The following is an 8,478-nucleotide window of genomic DNA, read 5'->3' on the forward strand; positions in this document are numbered from 1 at the left end:
CAGCTGTATCCAGTAGGATTTTTTGGACCCTTTAATAAACATTCCGTTGTCATCAAGGGCAATATGAAATAGATCCTGATTACATTTAGATATGGATAGTGGTGCCTATATATGTTGACTCCATTGTATTTTATTGAATGTGGGTTTCTTCTGTCTATATATATTTTTTAAAAATAAGGAGCTTGTATATTTTATTTTTTGCGCTCCCTTGATAACAAGTGTGATTATCTTTAAAATTTGGTTTATTATTGGTAGAACAGTACTACCTAAGGGAGCAGCATTTTATAATATATGGTGAAAATTAATAGATGTATAAAGATTAAATAAGCAACAAATTGGTGAAATAGATAAGTTTTGATAGGAGCACTGGGTTCTATATATATATATTGACATTTGGTTATATATATGTATAGACTTTATAAATTCTTGACAGAGATGTGCCTGAGCAGCGGCCCTCCCCAGCCCTATCCCAAATCATACTTATTTTGCATAGGAGATACCATGGTCATGAAGATTGTTCTCCCAGGGTGAGGTTCATTCATTGCATTCTGGGTATGCTGACCCCTGTGATTTCCCCAAATGTGGGAAACTCGACTGCATTATTTGTGGTAGTGGGGGACTGTGTTTGTGCTTTCCTCTGGTCAGCTCTGGTAAAAGTCAGATTTATTTGTCTCAGATCTTCCTCTAGCCTTGTTCTTCTTTCGAGAGTTTCCATGTGCTGCCTCAGTTGGATCTCCTTCACTTGACAGGGGGGTGCCCGAGCAGCGACCCTCCCCAGCTCTAGCCCAACTCCTACTTACCTGCCAGGTGAGATACTATGATCATGAAGATGCTTCTCCCAGGGCAAGGCTCACCCATTGCACTCTGGGTGTGCTGCTCCTGCGGTTTCCCCAAATGTTGGACACTTGACTGCATAATTTGTGTTTCCCCTGGTCGGCTCTCGTATAATTCAGATCTCTTTGTCTCAGGTCTCTCTCCAGCCTAGTTTGCTGTCTGTTTCCACTTCTCTTTTCTTGAGTTGCTCCCTTCTATGCCCTTGCGCACTATCCTGACTTCTCCCGTCTGCTTACTTTGTGCCTTCCAACGCACAATGCAAACTACAGGTAGTGCTGCAGGGCCCACACCCTTTTACTTGCCTTACAGAGCAGCTCTGGAGCTGTTACAGTGCCCAGCTGCTGCAAGAAATCAGCTTGAATGCTTCAGGGGCTGGGGCATAGCCCCACACCGAAGTAGGGTGGAGGTGTTTAATGCGAACTAGGGGTCATCCAAGCGCCGCAAAAGGCCGCCATGCCCTGCACGCCCCTTTTCTCTTTTCATATGCAGACGAGGGTTGAAGCCAACTTTGACCCACTGCTTGGATGACATCACCATATGCAAATCCATCTGCTGCAGGCCTTCCCCCAGGAATGCTTGCACTAGTTGTTGCATTTGGTTTGTTGTTTGGGGGTGCTTCAGTATTAGGCAGCCTTCTGCCCTCCCATGTTCATCTGAAAATATGTGTTCTCCCTGCAGTTGTTGTCCCCAGATGAGAGTTCCCTTGTGCTGCCTCAGTTGAATCTCCTTTACTTGACAGAGATGTGCCTTAGCAGCGGCCCTCCCCAGCCCTATCCTAAGTCATACTTATTTTGCATAGGAGATACCATGGTCATGAAGATTGTTCTCCCAGGGTGAGGTTCATTCATTGCATTCTGGGTATGCTGACCCCTATGATTTCCCCAAATGTGGGAAACTCGACTGCATTATTTGTGGTAGTGGGGGACTGTGTTTGTTCTTTCCTCTGGTCAGCTCTGGTAAAAGTCAGATTTATTTGTCTCAGATCTTCCTCTAGCCTTGTTCTTCTATCGAGAGTTTCCTTGTGCTGCCTCAGTTGGATCTACTTCACTTGACAGCCCGAGCAGCGACCCTCCCCAGAACTATCCCAAATCCTACTTACCTGCCAGGTGAGATACTATGATCATGAAGGTGCTTCTCCCAGGGCAAGTCTCACCCATTGCACTCTGGGTGTGCTGCTCCTGCGATTTCCCCAAATGTGGGAAACTTGACTGCATAATTTGTGTTTCCCCTGGTCGGCTCTCGTATAATTCAGATCTCTTTGTCTCAGGTCTCTCTCCAGCCTAGTTTGCTGTCTATTTCCACTTCTTTTTTCTTGAGCCGCTCCCTTCTATGCCCTTGCGCACTATCCTGACTTCTCCCGTCTGCTTAATTTGTGCCTTCCAACGCACAATGCGAACTACAGGTAGTGCTGCAGGGCCCACGCCCTTTTACTTGCCTTACAGAGCAGCTCTGGAGCTGTTACAGTGCCTAGCTGCTGCAAGAAATCAGCTTGAATGCTTCAGGGGCTGGGGCATAGCCAACATGAGCCCCACACCAACTGCTGCCTCAGTTGAATCTTCTTTACTTGACAGAGATGTGCCTGAGCAGCGGCCCTCCCCAGCCCTGTTAGGCCATCATCTACACGGCATAGCCCTGAATTTTCCAATGCGCAGCTCTTTGCAAAAGAGAGATATTGGCAAGGAAAAGCTGTCTTGTACCTTTGCATTTTTCTCCCAAACGAAGGACACTAGAACATTTTTTTTAAAGCCTCCTGTTAGGCCATCATCTACACGGCATAGCCCTGAATTTTCCAATGCGCAGCTCTTTGCAAAAGAGAGATATTGGCAAGGAAAAGCTGTCTTGTACCTTTGCATTTTTCTCCCAAACGAAGGACACTAGAATGAAAATTTTAAAGCCTCCTGTTAGTGCTTCATCTACACGGTATAGCCCTGAATTTTCCAATGCGTAGCTCTTTGCAAAAGAGAGATATTGGCAAGGAAAAGCTGTCTTGTACCTTTGCATTTTTCTCCCAAACGAAGGACACGGCTGTGGCTACCTCTGTGTCGGCACTCGGCAGCCCGTCCATAATTGTATATACCACCTAACCGTGGTTTTTTTTTCTTTCTTTATACATACATACTAGTTACGAGTATACTATCTCTTTATCAACCAGTCTATATATTAGCAGCAGACACAGTACAGTGCGGTAGTTCACGGCTGTGGCTACCTCTGTGTCGGCACTCGGCAGCCCGTCCATAATTGTATATACCACCTAACCGTGGTTTTTTTTTCTTTCTTTATACATACATACTAGTTACGAGTATACTATCTCTTTATCAACCAGTCTATATATTAGCAGCAGACACAGTACAGTGCGGTAGTTCACGGCTGTGGCTACCTCTGTGTCGGCACTCGGCAGCCCGTCCATAATTGTATAAACCACCTAACCGTGGTTTTTTTTTCTTTCTTTATACATACATACTAGTTACGAGTATACTATCTCTTTATCAACCAGTCTATATATTAGCAGCAGACACAGTACAGTGCGGTAGTTCACGGCTGTGGCTACCTCTGTGTCGGCACTCGGCAGCCCGTCCATAATTGTATATACCACCTAACCGTGTTTTTTTTTTCTTTCTTTATACATACATACTAGTTACGAGTATACTATCTCTTTATCAACCAGTCTATATATTAGCAGCAGACACAGTACAGTGCGGTAGTTCACGGCTGTGGCTACCTCTGTGTCGGCACTCGGCAGCCCGTCCATAATTGTATATACCACCTAACCGTGGTTTTTTTTTCTTTCTTTATACATACATACTAGTTACGAGTATACTATCTCTTTATCAACCAGTCTATATATTAGCAGCAGACACAGTACAGTGCGGTAGTTCACGGCTGTGGCTACCTCTGTGTCGGCACTCGGCAGCCCGTCCATAATTGTATATACCACCTAACCGTGGTTTTTTTTTCTTTCTTTATACATACATACTAGTTACGAGTATACTATCTCTTTATCAACCAGTCTATATATTAGCAGCAGACACAGTACAGTGCGGTAGTTCACGGCTGTGGCTACCTCTGTGTCGGCACTCGGCAGCCCGTCCATAATTGTATATACCACCTAACCGTGGTTTTTTTTCTTTCTTTATACATACATACTAGTTACGAGTATACTATCTCTTTATCAACCAGTCTATATATTAGCAGCAGACACAGTACAGTGCGGTAGTTCACGGCTGTGGCTACCTCTGTGTCGGCACTCGGCAGCCCGTCCATAATTGTATACTAGTATCCAATCCATCCATCTCCATTGTTTACCTGAGGTGCCTTTTAGTTGTGCCTATTAAAATATGGAGAACAAAAATGTTGAGGTTCCAAAATTAGGGAAAGATCAAGATCCACTTCCACCTCGTGCTGAAGCTGCTGCCACTAGTCATGGCCGAGACGATGAAATGCCAGCAACGTCGTCTGCCAAGGCCGATGCCCAATGGCATAGTACAGAGCATGTCAAAACCAAAACACCAAATATCAGTAAAAAAAGGACTCCAAAACCTAAAATAAAATTGTCGGAGGAGAAGCGTAAACTTGCCAATATGCCATTTACCACTCGGAGTGGCAAGGAACGGCTGAGGCCCTGGCCTATGTTCATGGCTAGTGGTTCAGCTTCACATGAGGATGGAAGCACTCAGCCTCTCGCTAGAAAAATGAAAAGACTCAAGCTGGCAAAAGCAGCACAGCAAAGAACTGTGCATTCTTCGAAATCCCAAATCCACAAGGAGAGTCCAATTGTGTCGGTTGCGATGCCTGACCTTCCCAACACTGGACGTGAAGAGCATGCGCCTTCCACCATTTGCACGCCCCCTGCAAGTGCTGGAAGGAGCACCCGCAGTCCAGTTCCTGATAGTCAGATTGAAGATGTCAGTGTTGAAGTACACCTGGATGAGGAGGATATGGGTGTTGCTGGCGCTGGGGAGGAAATTGACCAGGAGGATTCTGATGGTGAGGTGGTTTGTTTAAGTCAGGCACCCGGGGAGACACCTGTTGTCCGTGGGAGGAATATGGCCGTTGACATGCCAGGTGAAAATACCAAAAAAATCAGCTCTTCGGTGTGGAGGTATTTCACCAGAAATGCGGACAACAGGTGTCAAGCCGTGTGTTCCCTTTGTCAAGCTGTAATAAGTAGGGGTAAGGACGTTAACCACCTCGGAACATCCTCCCTTATACGTCACCTGCAGCGCATTCATAATAAGTCAGTGACAAGTTCAAAAACTTTGGGTGACAGCGGAAGCAGTCCACTGACCAGTAAATCCCTTCCTCTTGTAACCAAGCTCACGCAAACCACCCCACCAACTCCCTCAGTGTCAATTTCCTCCTTCCCCAGGAATGCCAATAGTCCTGCAGGCCATGTCACTGGCAAGTCTGACGAGTCCTCTCCTGCCTGGGATTCCTCCGATGCATCCTTGCGTGTAACGCCTACTGCTGCTGGCGCTGCTGTTGTTGCCGCTGGGAGTCGATGGTCATCCCAGAGGGGAAGTCGTAAGCCCACTTGTACTACTTCCAGTAAGCAATTGACTGTTCAACAGTCCTTTGCGAGGAAGATGAAATATCACAGCAGTCATCCTACTGCAAAGCGGATAACTGAGTCCTTGACAACTATGTTGGTGTTAGACGTGCGTCCGGTATCCGCCGTTAGTTCACAGGGAACTAGACAATTTATTGAGGCAGTGTGCCCCCGTTACCAAATACCATCTAGGTTCCACTTCTCTAGGCAGGCGATACCGAGAATGTACACGGACGTCAGAAAAAGACTCACCAGTCTCCTAAAAAATGCAGTTGTACCCAATGTCCACTTAACCACGGACATGTGGACAAGTGGAGCAGGGCAGGGTCAGGACTATATGACTGTGACAGCCCACTGGGTAGATGTTTGGACTCCCGCCGCAAGAACAGCAGCGGCGGCACCAGTAGCAGCATCTCGCAAACGCCAACTCTTTCCTAGGCAGGCTACGCTTTGTATCACCGCTTTCCAGAATACGCACACAGCTGAAAACCTCTTACGGCAACTGAGGAAGATCATCGCGGAATGGCTTACCCCAATTGGACTCTCCTGTGGATTTGTGGCATCGGACAACGCCAGCAATATTGTGTGTGCATTAAATATGGGCAAATTCCAGCACGTCCCATGTTTTGCACATACCTTGAATTTGGTGGTGCAGAATTTTTTAAAAAACGACAGGGGCGTGCAAGAGATGCTGTCGGTGGCCAGAAAAATTGCGGGACACTTTCGGCGTACAGGCACCACGTACAGAAGACTGGAGCACCACCAAAAACTACTGAACCTGCCCTGCCATCATCTGAAGCAAGAAGTGGTAACGAGGTGGAATTCAACCCTCTATATGCTTCAGAGGTTGGAGGAGCAGCAAAAGGCCATTCAAGCCTATACAATTGAGCACGATATAGGAGATGGAATGCACCTGTCTCAAGTGCAGTGGAGAATGATTTCAACGTTGTGCAAGGTTCTGATGCCCTTTGAACTTGCCACACGTGAAGTCAGTTCAGACACTGCCAGCCTGAGTCAGGTCATTCCCCTCATCAGGCTTTTGCAGAAGAAGCTGGAGGCATTGAAGAAGGAGCTAAAAGGGAGCGATTCCGCTAGGCATGTGGGACTTGTGGATGCAGCCCTTAATTCGCTTAACAAGGATTCACGGGTGGTCAATCTGTTGAAATCAGAGCACTACATTTTGGCCACCGTGCTCGATCCTAGATTTAAAGCCTACCTTGGATCTCTCTTTCCGGCAGACACAGGTCTGCTGGGGTTGAAAGACCTGCTGGTGACAAAATTGTCAAGTCAAGCGGAACGCGACCTGTCAACATCTCCTCCTTCACATTCTCCCGCAACTGGGGGTGCGAGGAAAAGGCTCAGAATTCCGAGCCCACCCGCTGGCGGTGATGCAGGGCAGTCTGGAGTGACTGCTGATGCTGACATCTGGTCCGGACTGAAGGACCTGACAACGATTACGGACATGTTGTCTACTGTCACTGCATATGATTCTCTCAACATTGATAGAATGGTGGAGGATTATATGAGTGACCGCATCCAAGTAGGCACGTCACACAGTCCGTACTTATACTGGCAGGAAAAAGAGGCAATTTGGAGGCCCTTGCACAAACTGGCTTTATTCTACCTAAGTTGCCCTCCCACAAGTGTGTACTCCGAAAGAGTGTTTAGTGCCGCCGCTCACCTTGTCAGCAATCGGCGTACGAGGTTACATCCAGAAAATGTGGAGAAGATGATGTTCATTAAAATGAATTATAATCAATTCCTCCGCGGAGACATTGACCAGCAGCAATTGCCTCCACAAAGTACACAGGGAGCTGAGATGGTGGATTCCAGTGGGGACGAATTGATAATCTGTGAGGAGGGGGATGTACACGGTGATATATCGGAGGGTGAAGATGAGGTGGACATCTTGCCTCTGTAGAGCCAGTTTGTGCAAGGAGAGATTAATTGCTTCTTTTTTGGGGGGGGTCCAAACCAACCCGTCATATCAGTCACAGTCGTGTGGCAGACCCTGTCACTGAAATGATGGGTTGGTTAAAGTGTGCATGTCCTGTTTTGTTTATACAACATAAGGGTGGGTGGGAGGGCCCAAGGACAATTCCATCTTGCACCTCTTTTTTCTTTTCTTTTTCTTTGCATCATGTGCTGATTGGGGAGGGTTTTTTTGGAAGGGACATCCTGCGTGACACTGCAGTGCCACTCCTAGATGGGCCCGGTGTTTGTGTCGGCCACTAGGGTCGCTAATCTTACTCACACAGTCAGCTACCTCATTGCGCCTCTTTTTTTCTTTGCGTCATGTGCTGTTTGGGGAGGGTTTTTTGGAAGGGACATCCTGCGTGACACTGCAGTGCCACTCCTAGATGGGCCCGGTGTTTGTGTCGGCCACTAGGGTCGCTAATCTTACTCACACAGCTACCTCATTGCGCCTCTTTTTTTCTTTGCGTCATGTGCTGTTTGGGGAGGGTTTTTTGGAAGGGACATCCTGCGTGACACTGCAGTGCCACTCCTAGATGGGCCCGGTGTTTGTGTCGGCCACTAGGGTCGCTAATCTTACTCACACAGCTACCTCATTGCGCCTCTTTTTTTCTTTGCGTCATGTGCTGTTTGGGGAGGGTTTTTTGGAAGGGACATCCTGCGTGACACTGCAGTGCCACTCCTAGATGGGCCCGGTGTTTGTGTTGGCCACTAGGGTCGCTAATCTTACTCACACAGCTACCTCATTGCGCCTCTTTTTTTCTTTGCGTCATGTGCTGTTTGGGGAGGGTTTTTTGGAAGGGCCATCCTGCGTGACACTGCAGTGCCACTCCTAGATGGGCCCGGTGTTTGTATCGGCCACTAGGGTCGCTAATCTTACTCACACAGCTACCTCATTGCGCCTCTTTTTTTCTTTGCGTCATGTGCTGTTTGGGGAGGGTTTTTTGGAAGGGCCATCCTGCGTGACACTGCAGTGCCACTCCTAGATGGGCCCGGTGTTTGTGTCGGCCACTAGGGTCGCTAATCTTACTCACACAGCTACCTCATTGCGCCTCTTTTTTTCTTTGCGTCATGTGCTGTTTGGGGAGGGTTTTTTGGAAGGGACATCCCGCGTGACACTGCAG

General features: G+C 47.5%; 4 non-coding genes across 4 annotated transcripts; all 4 read left to right on the top strand.

Annotated features, from left to right (window-relative positions):
• The first annotated feature begins 476 nt into the window (after positions 1-476).
• On the top strand, positions 477-640 carry LOC134986675 (U1 spliceosomal RNA). The gene has a single exon (XR_010192503.1). It is a non-coding gene; the product is annotated as a U1 spliceosomal RNA (small nuclear RNA).
• Positions 641-792: 152 nt separating this feature from the next.
• Positions 793-955, top strand: LOC134986704 (U1 spliceosomal RNA). The gene has a single exon (XR_010192533.1). It is a non-coding gene; the product is annotated as a U1 spliceosomal RNA (small nuclear RNA).
• Positions 956-1,616: 661 nt separating this feature from the next.
• Positions 1,617-1,780, top strand: LOC134986733 (U1 spliceosomal RNA). Its single transcript, XR_010192560.1, has one exon. It is a non-coding gene; the product is annotated as a U1 spliceosomal RNA (small nuclear RNA).
• Positions 1,781-1,925: 145 nt separating this feature from the next.
• On the top strand, positions 1,926-2,088 carry LOC134986689 (U1 spliceosomal RNA). The gene has a single exon (XR_010192517.1). It is a non-coding gene; the product is annotated as a U1 spliceosomal RNA (small nuclear RNA).
• Positions 2,089-8,478: the final 6,390 nt, after the last annotated feature.

This window comes from Pseudophryne corroboree, assembly GCF_028390025.1.
Source record: "Pseudophryne corroboree isolate aPseCor3 chromosome 7 unlocalized genomic scaffold, aPseCor3.hap2 SUPER_7_unloc_5, whole genome shotgun sequence".
Taxonomy (NCBI): Eukaryota; Metazoa; Chordata; class Amphibia; order Anura; family Myobatrachidae; genus Pseudophryne; species Pseudophryne corroboree.